General features: G+C 46.1%; 1 protein-coding gene across 1 annotated transcript in view; it reads right to left on the bottom strand.

Moving 5' to 3' along the window:
* The window catches only part of LYAR (Ly1 antibody reactive), a 174,882-nt gene extending 158,191 nt beyond the window's left edge, over nucleotides 1-16,691 (bottom strand). Inside the window, exon 1 of the mRNA XM_075346887.1 lies at nucleotides 16,635-16,691. The gene's annotated coding sequence lies outside the window, so the exon portion shown is untranslated. The remainder of the gene's footprint in view (nucleotides 1-16,634) is intronic.
* Nucleotides 16,692-17,902: the final 1,211 nt, after the last annotated feature.

Here is a 17,902-nt window from a genome sequence, read left to right as displayed (position 1 = left end):
GTGGATGCTGGCAGGCCAAGTTGCTGCTATGGGGCCCGATGGGTGAGCGGGTCCGGTGTATGTACTTTTAAATTAAAGGGAATCTGTCTCCTATCAGCATCCCAGTATCCCTGTGGTCCTACGCACTGCAATTGTCGACTTTCCACTGTAGTGTTCTGCCCTGCTATTGACATTGGCTTCATGCTTCTTCTGCGCAGGCGCCCGAGAGTCCCTGGTACGCCTGCTCCAATGATCCTGTGCAGAAGAAGCATGAAGCCAATGCCGATAGGAGGGCGAAACACTACAGTGGAACGTCACCAATTGTGGTGATTTCAGGATCATCACAGCTACCCTAATGAAGCAAGGAGTCAGAGCTATCCTCCAGGGCTGCATCTGCCCCATAGTCTGGAAGACCTCATTTACATAGAGCGATAAAAGAGGATTTTTACACAAAAAGACATGTGACAGGTATGAGTAGTTTCAGCACTCTATTACCTGTATTGTTGTGGAGGTCGCCTGAGCTATAGCTTGTTTGTTCAAACGTAATAAGAATATCTGTGTATATAAATAATCAAAATGTAGATGTAGTTGCTTAATTATCTGTCTATGTAGCCATCGCATAGACCCATAATATAATTCTAAGCTGTATAGTCATGAAGGAGTTAACCAAAGATAATGAAGCCAGAATGTGAAGCTGCAAAGTCTTATCAGTAGCTTTCACACAGAATGTACAAGAAACAAACAATGTGCTAGGAGAAAATAGGGAGTGAAATACTCCTTACTCCCTTGTTCTAGCTTCAAGGTTAGAGATGCAAACTATATAATTGGGTGTCTTGCAATACACGAGTTCAGTTGATGACGCTGGCTCAAGGAGAACATGTCTGTGTCCATTGTCTTATACACTGATATATCGCCACTGATATACAGCTAATACGGCACCGTCTCTGAATATCCCGAACGAAGACTCCATTAGCAGTCTTTACCTAAATTCCTCCCTTGACATTCTCATATTAACAGGTTCAATGTATGAAATGAGGTGACATGTTTTGCACATTATCCCCTCCCCTCTTGTAAGTAGCTGCACTCAGTTTGCACATTACTGGATGAATACGGGATAATGTGCACAAATACATCCAACTATTAACAATGTGGGGGGATAAATAGTTGGATGCATGTTTGCACATTTGTTTGCACATTATCCCCCATTCCTCCAATAATATACAAACTGTACTTCCAGCTATTTATAAGAATAAAAATATAGTGAAAGCTTCATGGTCACAAAAGTTTAATATCCATCAGAAAAATTATTAATAAACCATGCATAGAATATCTGGACTAATATTTGATGGACGAATCGCCAAACTGGAGGAGAAAAGGCAAAAAATATTGCAATCAAATGTATATACAGTAAGTATAAAATATATTTTTTATTAACAGATGAAAAGAATGTGAAAATAAATATACAATAAGTGGTGGCAAAAACGTTGCTGCTGACCTACTGCATTAACAATATATATATATATATATATATATATACACACCTACAGTATATATCGTAGATTGCATATATACCAATACATGCAAGTGTATATCAATAATTTGTTTCAGAAAATAATCTATACCGTATTTTTCATTTTATAAGACGCACCCCAAATTCAGAGCAAAAAAGGGTGACAAAAAAAAATGGGGTCCGTCTTGTAATCCGGTGGTGTCTTACCAGACGGGGCATTAGTGGTTGTTGGGGAATCACAGGAGGAAGGGGCGGTGGTTATCCCAGAAACTGTGGAGGAGGTTCGGCTGCCGTGCTGGTGCAGCTTCTGCGGCAGCTGTGCGCGATGAGGGCTTCAAAGAAATGGCGCCTGGAGTCAGCACAGATTGAGCTCTAGGCTCAATAGCAAGCTGATATCTCATCTGCGCAAGCGCCACCTCCAGGCGCCATTTTCCTGAAGTCCGCTGGAGGGAGATCGATGGCTAGATGCTAGAATGTACGGGCTCCTGACAGGTATGATGTAACTTGTCATGTGAAGGGGCGTGTTCAAAGTGCAGCCTGATGTTTCCAGCCCGACCATTCCAGACAGAAAAACAATCTTTGTTTTAAGTCCACGTGGGCCTTGACTTGATTATAATAGAAGAGGTGGTCTGGGGGGTAAGACCCCCAGATGGGGAGGGTGCATGGGAAGGGGCAAAGCCTCCCCTTGCATGATTATAATGGATAGGAAAAACCAAGCCTGATTATAATGGATAGGAAAAACAAAGCCAGCCAATCAACCAACCCAGTCACGCCCATGACCTGACTGCAGCCCATACATTCTAGGCTCAACCGAGATCAATGGGCCGGAGGCGGCGCCTGCACAGATGAGCGCTTGAGCCGAGAGTTCCATCTGCGCACACGCAGACTTCGGGAGGCATTATTTGAAGTCACCGCTAGAACCCCAGTGCCAGTCCAGCCGCCAAAGACCCCACACAGCAAACCCAGCCCCATCTGCCGGAGGCACAGCACAGACACTGCACAGCCGCTGCAGCCACCGCACAGCCGCCCCAGCAGCAGCCACTCTAGACCCCGCACAGCCGCTGCAGATGCCGCACAGCTGCCCCATCCCCTGCACAGCGCCTCAGCATTCCCCCGGCCTCTTACGACCCCTCTCCACCAACCCGGTAAGCTACATTCAGATTATAAGAAGCACCCCTCACTTTCCTCCCAAATTTTTGCGAGGAAAAGTGCGTCTTATAATCCAAAAAATACGGTATATAAAAAATTGACATATCCTGTCCACTATCCCAGAAACTGTCACCTGACAAAGCTTATTTCCACACCGAAACCGCTGTCGGGTCGCATACTGCTGTCTTGCGTCTCCCTATTTGTTACCCTCAGGTATTTTTTATCAGGCATCATTATAGTTTAATCCTCTGCCCTATAGATTTATACTGCCAATCCATGCATTCTATCTTTACCAGCACAGCCATTATATAAATCTTATACTCTCTTTGGCATTGTATGTGCTGCTGTCTGGATAATGTATAATATTACAATTTTGGTCTTATTCTCTTTATGAAGTGACTTGGGTATTATGCAAAAATCTCCCTTTTTCTTCATGCAATCTAGCATTTCATTAAGCTGGTGCCTTTTGTTCATTCTATTCTGTTTTTGGGATAGCGGACAGGATATGTTAATTTTTACATATGGATATATATGTAATATGCACATACCATTTTCTGATACAAATTATTGATATACACTTTGCATGTATTGATATATATGTAATTTATGATATATTGGTGTGTGTGTATATACAATCTGTCCACCCATATCCTTTCCACCGCCATTAACTTGAGAACGGCGGCAGCTATAGGCATAGAAGTGGTGTCTATTTATAGGAAAGTATCCATGCGCTATACAATGCAACCACCTATAGCGCCACCTGGTGGAAAACAACAGAGTTAGCATTTTTATCTCGAAAACGGAACGAGATAGAGAAAAAAGTGAATTACAAAGTTGTAGGGCATTATCAATTCGATACGAATCGACACCTTGCATACAGATATGCTATGATTAGAATGTGTAAAATTCACAAGGCTGTGGACGTGAAGCGATACCTCATGGAGACCTTCCTACAAGTCATTGGATATGGTGGCTGCGTGGAGGGGCCTCCACGCTCACCTGACCCCATTGGACTTCTTTCTATGAGGTCACATCAAACAGCAGGTGTATGCGACCCCTCCACCAACATTGCAGGACCTACGACGACGTATCACAGATGCTTGTGCAAACGTGTCACCTACCATATTGCAGAACGTGCAGCAAGATACAGTATGCTGTCCAGAGTCCAGATGTGCATTGCAGCTGACGGTGGCCACTTTGACCATCAAAGTTAAATGAGCATCATATGTGTGACCAGCATTCAATGTTTTGGGGGGGGGGGGGTCATGGGTTTCATATCATAGCATTTCTGTATGCAAGATGTCGATTCGTATTAAATTGATGATGCCCTACAATTTTTTAATTCACTTTTTTTCTCTATATCGTTCCGTTTTCGAGATAAAAATGCTAACTCCATTGTTTTCCACCAGGTGGCGCTATAGGTGGTTTCATTGAGTAGATCATGGCTACTTTACTATACCTAGACACCACTTCTATGCCTATAGCTGCCGCCATTCTCAAGTTAATGGCGGTGGACAGGATATGGGTGGACACACTGTATATGTTAATGCAGCAGGTCAGCAGCAACGTTTTTGCCACCGCTTATTGTGTATTTATTTCCACATTCTTTTCATCTGTTAATAAAAAATATATTTATATGGACATTTGATCACAATCTTTTTTGACTTTTCCCCAGCTATTTACAAGATGTGGGGCATAAATAGCTGGTTCCAAAGCTTGCATATTAAAGGAGGGAGGGTGCAAAAAGTGCATGCAGCTATTTATGCCCCCCACCTTGTAAACAGCTGGATTCACAGTTTGCACATGACATGGGAAATGGGGGGATTAAGTGCAAAAAATGCATCCACCTATTTACAAGGTGGATGGGGAATAAATACCTGGATGCACTTTTTGCACATTATCTCCTATTTCCCTGTAATGTGCAGTTGTTTTTTCTTTGCAGGGAGTTCAGCTAGGGCCAGAGTCGCACTTGCGTATGACTCTGCGAGTCTCGCATAGGCATCACCCGATACGGCCGCACACTCTTGGACAGGAGTCAGTCGGCTGCATGTATTTCTATGCAGCTGACCCGCTCCTGCCCAAGAGTGTGCGGCCATATCGGGTGATGCCTATGCGAGACTCGCAGAGTCATACGCAAGTGCGACTCCAGCCTAAGAATAAAATGCTGACTGGGGCTGATGGAGGTGGTAGGTCACAGGAATTGGCACAATCCCCTCTGCCGTATGGTATTGTACAATTTACAATAGATATCACTCAAGTAATGTCAGAAGTGAGTGAAATCCTCAGCATTGTACTATCCCTATATTTCTCCGCCATATCTTTGCATCATGAATCGTGGCATGTGTTAAAGGGGCCCACGAAAACCTGGAGCCGGTCCTGGGTTGAGGTCCGGGCTCTATGCAGCCGGTCCTGTCCTACAACACCAAACTCACCCAACAGTTTCTTTACAGACCTCGGTTTATGCACTGGGCAGTATCAGGGAACAAAAAACATCCTTTTACTCATACAGTTGCCCAAAACGTCTTCACTGAAGCATTTTTAACGCTAGGCATAAAGTAATTTTATATATATATATATATATATAATATATATATATATATATATATATATATATATATATATATATATATATATATATATATATATATATATATACAGTGCCTACAAGTAGTATTCACCCCCCTGCAGATTTAGCAGGTTTACACATTCGGAATTAACTTGGCATTGTGACATTTGGACTGTAGATCAGCCTGGAGGTGTGAAATGCACTGCAGCAAAAAAGAATGTTATTTCTTTTTTTTTTTTGTTTTTTTTTAAATTGTGAAAAGTTTATTCAGAGTGTCATTTATTATTCAACCCCTCAAACCACCAGAATTATGTTTGGTTTCCCTAAAGTATTAAGAAGTATTTCAGGCACAAAGAACAATGAGCTTCACATGTTTGGATTAATTATCTCTTTTTCCAGCCTTTTCTGACTAATTAAGACCCTCCCTAAACTTGTGAACAGCACTCATACTTGGTCAACATGGTAAAGACAAAAGGAGCATTCCAAGGCCATCAGAGACAAGATCGTGGAGGGTCACAAGGCTGGCGAGGGGTACAAAACCCTTTCCAAGGAGTTGGGCCTACCTGTCTCCACTGTTGGGAGCATCATCCGGAAGTGGAAGGCTTATGGAACTACTGTTAGCCTTCCACGGCCTGGACAGCCTTTGAAAGTTTCCACCCGTGCCGAGGCCAGGCTTGTCCGAAGAGTCAAGGCTAACCCAAGGACAACAAGGAAGGAGCTCCGGGAAGATCTCATGGCAGTGGGGACATTGGTTTCAGTCAATACCATAAGTAACGTACTCCACTGCAATGGTCTCCGTTCCAGACGAGCCCGTAAGGTACCTTTACTTTCAAAGCCTCATGTCAAGGCTCGTCTACAGTTTGCTCATGATCACTTGGAGGACTCTGAGACAGACTGGTTCAAGGTTCTCTGGTCTGATGAGACCAAGATCGAGATCTTTGGTGCCAACCACACACGTGACGTTTGGAGACTGGATGTCACTGCATACGACCCCAAGAATACCATCCCTACAGTCAAGCATGGTGGTGGCAGCATCATGCTGTGGGGCTGTTTCTGAGCCAAGGGGCCTGGCCATCTGGTCCGCATCCATGGGAAGATGGATAGCACGGCCTACCTGGAGATTTTGGCCAAGAACCTCCGCTCCTCCATCAAGGATCTTAAGATGGGTCGTCATTTCATCTTCCAACAAGACAATGACCCAAAGCACACAGCCAAGAAAACCAAGGCCTGGTTCAAGAGGGAAAAAATCAAGGTGTTGCAGTGGCCTAGTCAGTCTCCTGACCTTAACCCAATTGAAAACTTGTGGAAGGAGCTCAAGATTAAAGTCCACATGAGACACCCAAAGAACCTAGATAACTTGGAGAAGATCTGCATGGAGGAGTGGGCCAAGATAACTCCAGAGACCTGTGCCGGTCTGATCAGGTCTTATAAAAGACGATTATTAGCTGTAATTGCAAACAAGGGTTATTCCACAAAATATTAAACCTAGGGGTTGAATAATAATTGACCCACACTTTTATGTTGAAAATTTATTAAAATTTAACTGAACAACATAACTTGTTGGTTTGTAAGATTTATGCATCTGTTAATAAATCCTGCTCTTGTTTGAAGTTTGCAGGCTCTAACTTATTTGCATCTTATCAAACCTGCTAAATCTGCAGGGGGTTGAAGACTACTTGTAGGCACAGTATATATATTCTAAGGATTGTCCATCACTGTTGTTATCCCAGGAAAACCCTTAAATGGATTTTCTATAATATTTTGAAAAATATTGCACTTAATATATACATTAAAATAAATATACAGTGTGTGTATATATATATATATATATATATATATATATATATATATATATATATATATATATATATATATATATATATATACACACACACACACATTAAAAAAGTAGCATAGCTGCGTCGTGATTTGTGAATACTCCTTTAGGACGGCTCTCGCTGCTACCCATCCATTATTCTGTGGCTGCCAGCAGCAGATTATCTTTCCATAATTAATACCTTAATATCCGCTCACCCTTTTGTGTGAAATTTTAAAAACCGTTGCTAAATACTTCAAACCGGTTATCTCTTCCAACGCACATCATTACGATAATAATAGATGTACGGAATATGCCCATGCACCTGAGTACAATTAGATTCAGTTGTATCGCGTTATCCGTCTTGAAAAACGATGGTAAATTTGTCCCTAAATAACATTTTGCTATTTTCTCCTGCAGTGAGGCAAGGAGAACCATTTATAAAGGTTCTTCTACTATTTTCTGTGTATGGACCACTAGGGTCAGCATTGCTTACATTTCAAGGTTATAGGTATATGCTTGGAGCACATGAATGCAGAAGAAATGTCTTTTTAAAAGGACCTCAAATTCAGGATGGAACGTATGAGGTCCCTTGTTGCAGAATTCACATTTAGGGCTCTTGTCCACTTGCGTACCTCTTCCGTTGCGAGAGCATCAGTAGCGATATGCTGATGACCCTCTGCTGTGGGTGTCAGCCGATGGTCATGCGACTGTGATGCGATCTTGCGATTGCATCACAGGTGCGCAGAAGGTGGAGGGAGCACTTTCTCCCATCTCGTCCGCTGTCTGTCTCTGCATATATATCGCACTGCAGTCGCATAAAATGTGAGTGCAGTGCGATGTTTCACACGCTCCCATAGGGTTGCATGTCAAACGCAGCATGCTGCAATTGCACCGAGAACACGATTCGCGCCGTAGAAAATTAAGCAAGAGGACACTGCCCCGTAGAATAATACTGGTGCGAGTGCAATCCGATTTTTTTATCGGATCGCACTCGCACATGAAAATCACAAGTGGACATGAGCCCTTACAGAAATTCTCTGCCCTAGTGTATCTCTATAGAAGATGAAATGACACAAAATTATAAACTCTTTGTAACACCTGTCTATCCACGGTGATTTACCCACTATATTCTTTCAGCTCAATGACAGTAAACGGCCCATTACCGACTCCTTCATAAAGAGTGATCCAGTCTCACATCATTTACTGATATTGTATGAGATCCTTTATTCCAGAATTCACATTTACAAAGATTCTCTGCCCAAATGTATCTCTATAGAAGATGAAATGACACAAAGTTAAAAACTCTTTGTAACACCTCTCTATCCACTGTGATTTGACCACTATATTCTTTCAGCTCAGTAACATTAAATGGCCCATTACCGACTCTTTTAGCAAGAGCATTCAAATCTCACATCATTTACTGATATTGTATGAGATCCCTTGTTCCAGAATTTACATATATTAAGCCTTGTAACACTTGTTTATCCACAGTGCTTTGCCCACTATACTTCATGACTCTTTTGTGGCGCCCCTGAGGATCAGGTCGCCACAGGGTACTGCACCCCATTTTGGGTGTGGTGCTGATCCTGGATCCAAAGGAGGTCGGTAACGGTTTCATCATCCACAACCACATACACACATATGATGCCCCTTCCCCACTGAGGACTGGGCTAAGGTCTGGTATAAAAGGGGTTTCAAACAGTATGGCATTTACAGGGTGCCATCACAACAGGGGCCCCAATCCACTAGCTTAGGACCTAGGTATGGAGAGGAGCGGCCACCAGGGGGAGTTAGAAATTACACACACAGTTTAGAATTTCAGGGAGTTCTCCAGCAGGAGTGACAGTGAGCAGACGTTTTTCCTGGTAGCTCCTGTGGTACATAGGAGTTTAACGGTCGCTGAGGAGGATACTGTGTCAGTTCCCCAGGGGGCCACCGCTGTTCAGGGTGCAGCACCCTAGGGTGGTGTAATTCCACGTGGCATCACCAGATTTTGTTGGACGGAGAAGTTCCATGCTTCTTCAACCAGCCAAGTTTCCAGAGCCAAGTGGTATATTGGTCTTACGCAGCCTAGATCAATGTCAGAATCAAGGGGATCCACGCTTCTGGCATAGGGAACAGTACTCTACCTAGTACGGAAGGGACCTCTAAGTGCTTCAAGCCACAGGGACCCGCATTACAAAGCACAGTGAGAAAGGGCCCGCAGACTACCGGACCGGTTCTGACCTCCCGCGGATTCGGGATCGACCTGAGCCCATCACGGCAGTGACCAGTGTGACCGGGCTGGCACTGAAGCTGTGAGTAAACTACACCCTGAACCCACAGAGACTGTTGGCTCGTCCTTAAAGGTGCCGCTGCCCAGCGCTTAGGCACCAACCACCATTACATTTCCTCTTCATCCAGCCAGGGCCCGCTCCACCTGTGGGGAGCGATACCATCTCGGCTGCCTTAACACCTGCCCCAGAGAGGAATTCTGCAGCGGCGGCTACTACTGGCCGCATACCACAGGTGGCGTCATGACAAACTCTCCCCAATACCCTGCTTCCCCCACCATTTACTGTACGCCTTGGGGCAACGGAACCTGGACAAGGCCACCCCGTGACAACGCCTAACCCGACCCGAAACAGCCCGGTGACGAGAAGGTTAACCGCCTGCCCCGTGGGGCGTTACACTTTCATAAAGTATTCCATTCTCACATGATTTACTGATATTGTATGGCTCCAGTATTGGAATGCTGAGATCTCTATCATTCTCAAAATGCAGTCAAAGATTAAAATAGTCTATTTGTTCTGCAAAAAAAATAAATAAAGCTAAGCATGCTCACTTTGCTATTTTACATTAAATTCAGAACTTAGTTGGAGAGTGACCCTGCACAAAAGGCCTCTTCTGCTATGGGAATTGGGGTCTGAACAGATCGTATTCTTAGGAAGGACTGTTGTGGGTCCAAATAGTTGGAATTGGATATTTATACAATATGACATTTCCAGATGGTAAACCCCTTGCTGCTGGTGTTCTCTGTTGGAAATGAAAATATTAGTTACATTAGGGTATTCCTAAAAAGGTTGATATTGATAACCTTTTAATGTCCAGTAGGTGGGGATCAATCATGATGCAGAGTAAAGGGCACTTTACACGCAACAATATCGCTATCGATATCGCTAGCGAGCATACCCGCCCTCGTCGGTTGCGTGTCACAGGCAAATCGCTGCCTGTGGCGCACAACATCGCTTACACCCGTCACACATACTTACCTGCCTAGCGACGCCGCTGTGGCCGGCGAACCGCCTCCTTTCTAAGGGGGCGGTTTGTGCAGCGTTACTGCGGTGTCACTAAGCGGCCGCCCAATAGAAGCGGAGGGGCGGAGATGAGCAGGACGAACATCCCGTCCACCTCCTTCCTTCCTTATTGCGGGCGGCCGCAGGTAAGGTGATGTTCCTCGTTCCTGCGGTGTCACACATAGCTATGTGTGCTGTCGCAGGAACGATGAACAATGGGAACAGTGGGAAGGAGGACGTTGAGCTACTGGTGTTGCCTTAGGGGAAGTGTGTCGTGTTTTGTGAGTCACCCACCCACCGAATTTTGTAAGGTAACGCCTGTATCATTGGTGAAGCAGTGGGGTGGACGGTGAGCATATATCCCACTGCCACCATTGAATGCAATAATTATATTTTTGAGCACTATTGTCACTAAAACCGTCCCCCTCCCCCGCCCCGACTGCAATTAATGTCTTTACGACTTGGGGTTATTTATTAATTTGCACTTAGCCACTTTGTATAAAGAGTAATACTCATAGGGCGAAAGTGCAATTTTCGGGAGGTTAACGGTCCTTGCACAATGTCACTTTATTCATTTGGATGATTACGATTGGACCATAGGGAATGTAAGAAAAGTTGATAACTCCTGTGAGTCCACTTCCTATACACATCCAATTGTACGTTGTGTTAATTATCTTGTGTTTGTCTGTCTGGATTTTCCTAATATTTTAATACAATTTATTAAAAGTTAATTTTTAAAATTACCAGTGCTGCACATAGGAACGACGAACAACCTGCGTCCTGCAACAGCAACGATAATCGGGAAAGGAACGACGTGTCAACGATCAATTAGGTAAGTAATTTTGATCGTTAACGGTCGTTCGTGCGTTTCACATGCAACGACGTCGCTAACAAGGCCAGATGTGCGTCACGAATTCCAAGACCCCAACAACATCTCGTTAGCGATGTCGTTGCGTGTAAAGCGGCCTTTAGGATAGTGATTGTCCATTTAGTCTCCTATTGTTTCACTTTGGGGGTTTTTCTGGAAGCCACATCTCCATGCCATTGGTACAATGGGGCAATACTCGTGAGTGAAAAAAAATGTTAAAATTTGCCCAAGGCCCTTTCACACTGAATTTCCTCTAACATTGAGTGGCATTGTCCTGCCTTATGTCTGAACCCTCCACAAAATGGGATTCGGGTGTATGTGCCAACAGGTCCATTGACTATAATGGTGAAGAGAGTCACCGTGTGCTGTTGTGCATCATTTTTTATCTTATGCGCCTATTGGAGGCAGATTATGACTAGCTGTCCACCTGCGATAGGCGTGTACAGCCGAAAATAATGCACGACAGAGCAAACAGTGACTCCGTCTGCACCATTATAGTCAATGGCTCGTCAGGTATATGACCATATCCTATTTTGTAGGGATTTTGGAAATAAGACCCGACAAGGCCACTCAATGTAGGAGAAAACGCAGTGTGAACAGTCCCTAACAAGTTAAATATATACTACATTTTAATTCTCTGCCATATATAATCAGGATCAGCAATGTAGCAGAGCTGTGTGTGTGGAAGACTTCTTAATACAAGTATGGAGGGATTTGCAGTTAGATCTATGATATTATAAACCAGAAATACAGCTGTGCCACCCAGGGAATGGGGTACTCGGTCCCGGGCAGTTCACTATTTAGGAATGTCACGGTGCCCGGTCCCGTGCCCTGGGGCCTTTATGAAAAGGGGTTATTTACATGGGAGATGAAAGCCATTTATATGACGCCACCTGCGGGTTGCGGTTAATAGGATGGAACCGCCGATACTTAGTGGAATTACCCCTGGGCTGATGGTGATGGCAGCTATGGTGGTAGGCCCTCCGCAGGCAGGGCTGAGCCAGGGGATTTGTGAGATGGGAGCTTTTGCACTTTATAATGAAGGAGACCACACCGGGGTTGTAATGAACAGTCTCTACTCACTTTAACCTGTGGACGGCTGGTTCAGGTCCCTGTATTCCAGTGCCAGTTTAGTGACTCGGTTGCTCTGTCCCCAGCACTCTCAGTGTAGTTGGGACCCCGAAGCCTGGAACTTTGGGGGTCCCCCAGCTGTGATACAGTGGTCTGTCCATTCGGCTGGCAGTGTGGACCCTGTGGGAAGGTATGTGTCCGAACCCCGATCCTTGCTTTACTGATGATGCCCTCGGATCTGTAGTTCAGTGAGGCCCTTGGAGAGCCCTCACGGTGGAGGAATTTTCCAGGCCGTGTGAAACAGTCGTGTGACCTAGGGCCCTGTGCCCTGTGCGTGCTTGGTTCCAGTGGTGCTCCCTCGTACCGTCCCTGGCAATTTCTCTCTGTTCCAGAGGTACTTGTTTGCTCCTATTCTAGCAACCTACTCCTGTGCCCCCGGGTCACCGTTACACAGACCCAGCTCGAGGCACGTCTGCTCCCTTCACTACAATTTCTCACAGACTGACTTGTCCACTCTCACCAGGCTGTCTAGTTTCCTGGTCTGGCTCCGCCCTCTAGGTGGCCATCCCCCAGTGTCTGACTAGTGCATGCCCCTGGTGTGGGAACTAGGATTTTGGTGTGTGCAGGTGTTACTGGCACTGGTGTTCCAGGTCCCAGAGGGTACACCCTGCAGCCTTGTGGGGATTCAGTACCTAGTAGTGCCCTGAGTGGTTCAGGGGCGCTACACAGCAGAACTTGGCAAGTTAGGGGATATCATTGTTACAGCCAAGTGTAATTTGTTAAGAAATGACTTTGTGTCACAGAGCCAGATAAGTCAGGAGGCACTTTGATTTAGCAGAATGAAATGATGTAGCAGAGCTGGGTATGTCAAGAAGCACCTTGATAACACTCTGCTACTAAGGTGCTTTCTGAGATACCCAGCTCTGCTACATTGCACCAGAGAATTGCAATGAGACAGAGCCCAGCGGTTGTAGGAGAACTGGGTACGTCAGCATTCACCTTGGTAGCAGAGAAGAGTGATGTAGCAAGTCCGAGAGAGCTTTTGTGGCGCCCCTGACGCTTCATTCGCTACAGAGTATTGCACCCAAATTTGGGTGTAATGCTAAATCAGGATCCTGAGGAGGTCAGTCCCAGTTTCACCACTTAGACACTCAAATACACACCAGGTTGCCCTGTTCCCACTGGGGACTGGGCTAGGGTCGGGTAATAAAGGGGTCGCCGACAGTGGCATTTACAGGATGCCCTCAAACAGGGGCTCTAGTCCCACTAGCTAAGGACCTGTGAGGGAGGAGGAGCAGCCAGCAGGGGGAGTCAGGAGCCAACGCAACAGTTAGAGAGTTCTCCAGCAGGAGAGCAACGGAGCAGATGTGTTTCTCAGGTGCTCCGGTGGGAAGGAGGAAGAATTCACACGACCCTAGGGAAGATCATACTCCACGTTGGTTTTCCAGAATCTGCCTGGACAGGGAAAGTTTCAAGCTTTCCTGACCACACAGCACCCGAAAGCACAGTGCCAGAGAGGATCCGGGGCCTCGCATCAAGCCGGAGCCCATATCGGAACCGCAGCACCTCCATATAGGGACAAGAGTACTACTCGTGAAAACCCGAGTCCTCTCGTAGCTTCAAGCCAGGGGATCCACAGATAGGCGCTAAAAGGAGGGAACTCACCGAACACCACACCAGACTGATCTCTAAAGGGATTCAGGTTCGACTGAGCCCTTCTTAGCAAGTGACTAGGTGAGCGGCACAGCACAAAAGTGATTAAACAACCTGGAACCGCAGCCATAAACTTTGTCTCTTTATTACCGGTACTGCTGCTCCGTGCCTTGGCGCCCGCTATTACTACTCCCCTCATCATCCTCCCCAGGGCCCGCTCCATCTGTGTGGAGCGATACCACCATAGCTGCTACCACCATCCGCCCTGCAGGACAGCGACAGCAGCGGCAGCCGATTCCCTGGCCGCATACCACAGGTGACGTCACGACATTCACCTCACTACTACCCACAACATCTCTCCCCTGCGATCTTCTGTACGCCTCGGGGCAACACAGCCGAGCTAGGCCGCCTGTGACAACGACAGACGACGGCCCGGCGACGAGTAATTTAACCGCCTGCCCTGTTAGGCACTACACTTGCTCCTTCTTCAATGTGTTGCCACATTTTCAGTGATTTTAATTAAAAGGACTAGCTGACAGACGCAATTCATTAGCAAAGTCATCCCTCTTTTCCATCACAGATAATACAAAGATAGAGAGGGGGGCTGGCTTGGCTAATCATTTCAGTTTTTATCACAAGTAGAGTTGAGCGAATACCTAACTATTCGTACTCGCTATACTCATAACAAGTACTGTCTAATACTCGTGTATTCGTTCCGAATAGCGCGTGCAATGCAAGTCAAGGGGGAATACTCGCAATGTAACGAGTAACCTGAATGCCACACTAATCTGCAATTAATCACTCCCGATAACCATCAGAAAGCTTCTTACTCCTCTCACCTGGAATTGTGGACAACTCTTTTGCAACCTGCTGGTCTTCCTGGATCTCAGACCCCGGATCCCCATATAAGTAAATGGGGACCTAAACTTTGGTTGTGTAAAATGGTCACAAACAAATGTGGATAGAGAATTAAAAAAAAAAAAAAGTGGGGTCCCCCCTATTTTTGATACAAAGCAAACAACTGCGGGCTGCACTCCTTAGCTGTCTGCTTTACTTTGGCTGGTTATGAAAAAATAGAGGGGATTCTACATAATTTTTTTTGTTATTTATTCTCTAGCCACATTTGTTTGCAGGGCAGTTCTGCTCTTTCCTCCGGTTTGCTTCCTTTTGTAGCCCCCAGCCCTTACTAAGACCATTTTACACCACCAAAGTTTGGGTCCCCATTGACTTATACGGGGGTTTCGGGTCCAGGTCCAATGGTGTAATGTCCCACAACATCCATTCCTATAGAGCTTCGTTATGAGAATGTTCTCAGAATGAGGCTGCATAGGTCACTGCCAGTCAGCGGCAGGCCTAGACTTTTTCACGAGCTGCAAAGTCCATGTTCGAGCCCGAGCGCCCAACATTCAGTGTCTGGTGCAAACTCTGAATATTACAGTTTCGGTTCGCTCATCTCTAACCCTGAGCCTGCAGGACAGCTTGTATTTCTTTCGAACTTGACTGGGGCTGATTGATTCTGCGTTGCAACCTTTCATCAATTTTTCTCTGCCACCCACATCCAGGGAGTTTAGCTACAATGTCATGGGTTGTACATTTTTGATTATATTGTGCTGCATAGACAAATGAACATCAAGATCTCTGGCAATGGACTTGTAGCCTTGAGACTGTTGATATTTTTCAACAATTTTGGTTCTCAAGTCCTCAGACAGTTCTCTTCGCCTCTCTCTGGTCTCCATGCTTAGTGTGGCACACACAGACACACAGAGCAAAGAGTCAACTTCTCCCCTTATCTTTTTTATCTTTTTTTTCAGGAGTGCTTTTCATATTGCCCTCACCTGCTATTTACCATAGGTGAGTTTGAACGAGCATCACATGCTTGAAACAAAGTTATTTACCCACAATTTTGGAAAAGTGACAACAATTTTGTCCGTCCTATTTTTGGGGTTTTGTGTGAAATTATATCCAATTTACCCTTTTTTCCTCATTTTTTTTGTTTTGTTTCAATACACACAAAAGGAAATAAACATGTGTATAAGAAAACATGTAATTGCAATCATTTTCTGGGAGAAATACTTCATTTTCTGGAGCAATTTCAAGGGTGCCAACCAGTAGCGTAGCTAGCGGGGGGGCAGAGGGTGCCACCGCCCCGGGCCCCGTCCTCAAGAGGGGGCCCACCCGGAGCTGCGATACCATTAACTATATCAGCGTGCACAGCGCCCCGATATAGTTAACCTCTGCGGCAGTGCGGAGGAGACATGATCTCCCTGCGCTGCTGCTGATGACAGCGCACACGCAGGGCGTGGGGGGGGGGATGTGGCAATTTTCCCCCAGGCTGCTCTCCCAGCTATTGTTAAGGGCCGGCCGCGGGCCGCCTGCTGCATACCATCATTATAACACACATGGCCACGCAGAGTGAATTGCGCGCGGCCGTGTCTCTTGTACTAAGATGTGGCCGGCCACACTGACAGGCGCAGACAGTGCTGACCGCCGCATAGTACAGGAGACCCGGCCGCTGGCATGCACAGTGCGCGGCCACGTGCGTTATAATGACGTCATGCAGCGCGCTGCCTCCATCCAGTGTTCTGGCTGCATCCCAGTGATTAGAAGCTGACTGGGTAGTGGGCGTGACCGGCTGTGTTAGTTGGCGTGGCTATGGTTCCTCCCGTCCACTATAATCATGTAGGCTTCGCCCCCCCCCCCCTCTCCCCCTGCGCCCCCCTGCACCCCCCATCTGCAGGTCTTACCTCGGGCCCCGCTTCAATCGTAAAGAACTCCAGGACACCTAGAGTTTCTTTCTGTCATCACCTGCGTTGCTGAGGCCCCGCCCCTTCTGATCACATGGGCGTGACGTCACCACAGGTCCTTTAGCTTAGAGGGATTTACCATGGCATGAAACAAGTCTGTGGCTGCACGAGAGAGAAGTGTCCCCCAATCATCAAAAGTAAAAAGCACCTCCAGTATGTGTCTGTGTGTATAGGATTGTCTGTCTTTTGTGTATGGTTATTTGTATGTGAATGTTTTCAAATATGTATACACTTCTATGTGACTATATCTGTGTATGTGTCTGTATATATGTGTGTGTATATGGCTGTACGCAGGTGTCTGTATATATGTGTGTGTATACAGCTGTACGCAGGTGTCTGTATATATGTGCGTGTGTATACGGCTGTACGCAGGTGTCTGTATGTGTATACGGCTGTACGCAGGTGTCTGTATGTGTATACGGCTGTACGCAGGTGTGTGTATGTGTATACGGCTGTATGCAGGTGTGTGTATGTGTATACGGCTGTACGCAGGTGTCTGTATGTTTATACGGCTGTACGCAGATGTCTGTATGTGTGTACGGCTGTATGCAGGTGTGTGTATGTGTGTACGGCTGTACGCAGGTGTCTGTGTATACGGCTGTACGCAGATGTCTGTATGTGTATACGGGCTGTATGCAGATGTCTGTATGTGTATACGGTTGTACGCAGATGTCTGTATGTGTATACGGCTGTACGCAGGTGTCTGTATGTGTATACGGCTGTACGCAGGTGTCTGTATGTGTATATGGCTGTACGCAGGTGTCTGTATGTGTATACGGCTGTACGCAGGTGTCTGTATGTGTATACGGCTGTACGCAGATGTCTGTATGTGTATTCGGCTGTACGCAGGTGTCTGTATGTGTATACGGCTGTACGCAGATGTCTGTATGTGTATACGGCTGTACGCAGGTGTCTGTATGTGTATACGGCTGTACGCAGGTGTCTGTATGTGTATACGGCTGTACGCAGGTGTCTGTATGTGTATACGGCTGTACGCAGGGGTGTGTATGTGTATACGGCTGTACGCAGGGGTGTCTGTATGTGTATACGGCTGTACGCAGGTGTCTGTGTATACGGCTGTACGCAGGTGTCTGTGTATACGGCTGTACGCAGGTGTCTGTGTATACGGCTGTACGCAGGTGTCTGTGTATACGGCTGTATGCAGGTGTCTGTGTATACGGCTGTACGCAGGTGTCTGTGTATACGGC

This window comes from Anomaloglossus baeobatrachus, chromosome 1, assembly GCF_048569485.1.
Source record: "Anomaloglossus baeobatrachus isolate aAnoBae1 chromosome 1, aAnoBae1.hap1, whole genome shotgun sequence".
NCBI classification, from domain to species: domain Eukaryota; kingdom Metazoa; phylum Chordata; class Amphibia; order Anura; family Aromobatidae; genus Anomaloglossus; species Anomaloglossus baeobatrachus.
Note: the sequence above shows the minus strand (reverse complement) of the source record. Positions and strands in the feature narration are given on the sequence as shown.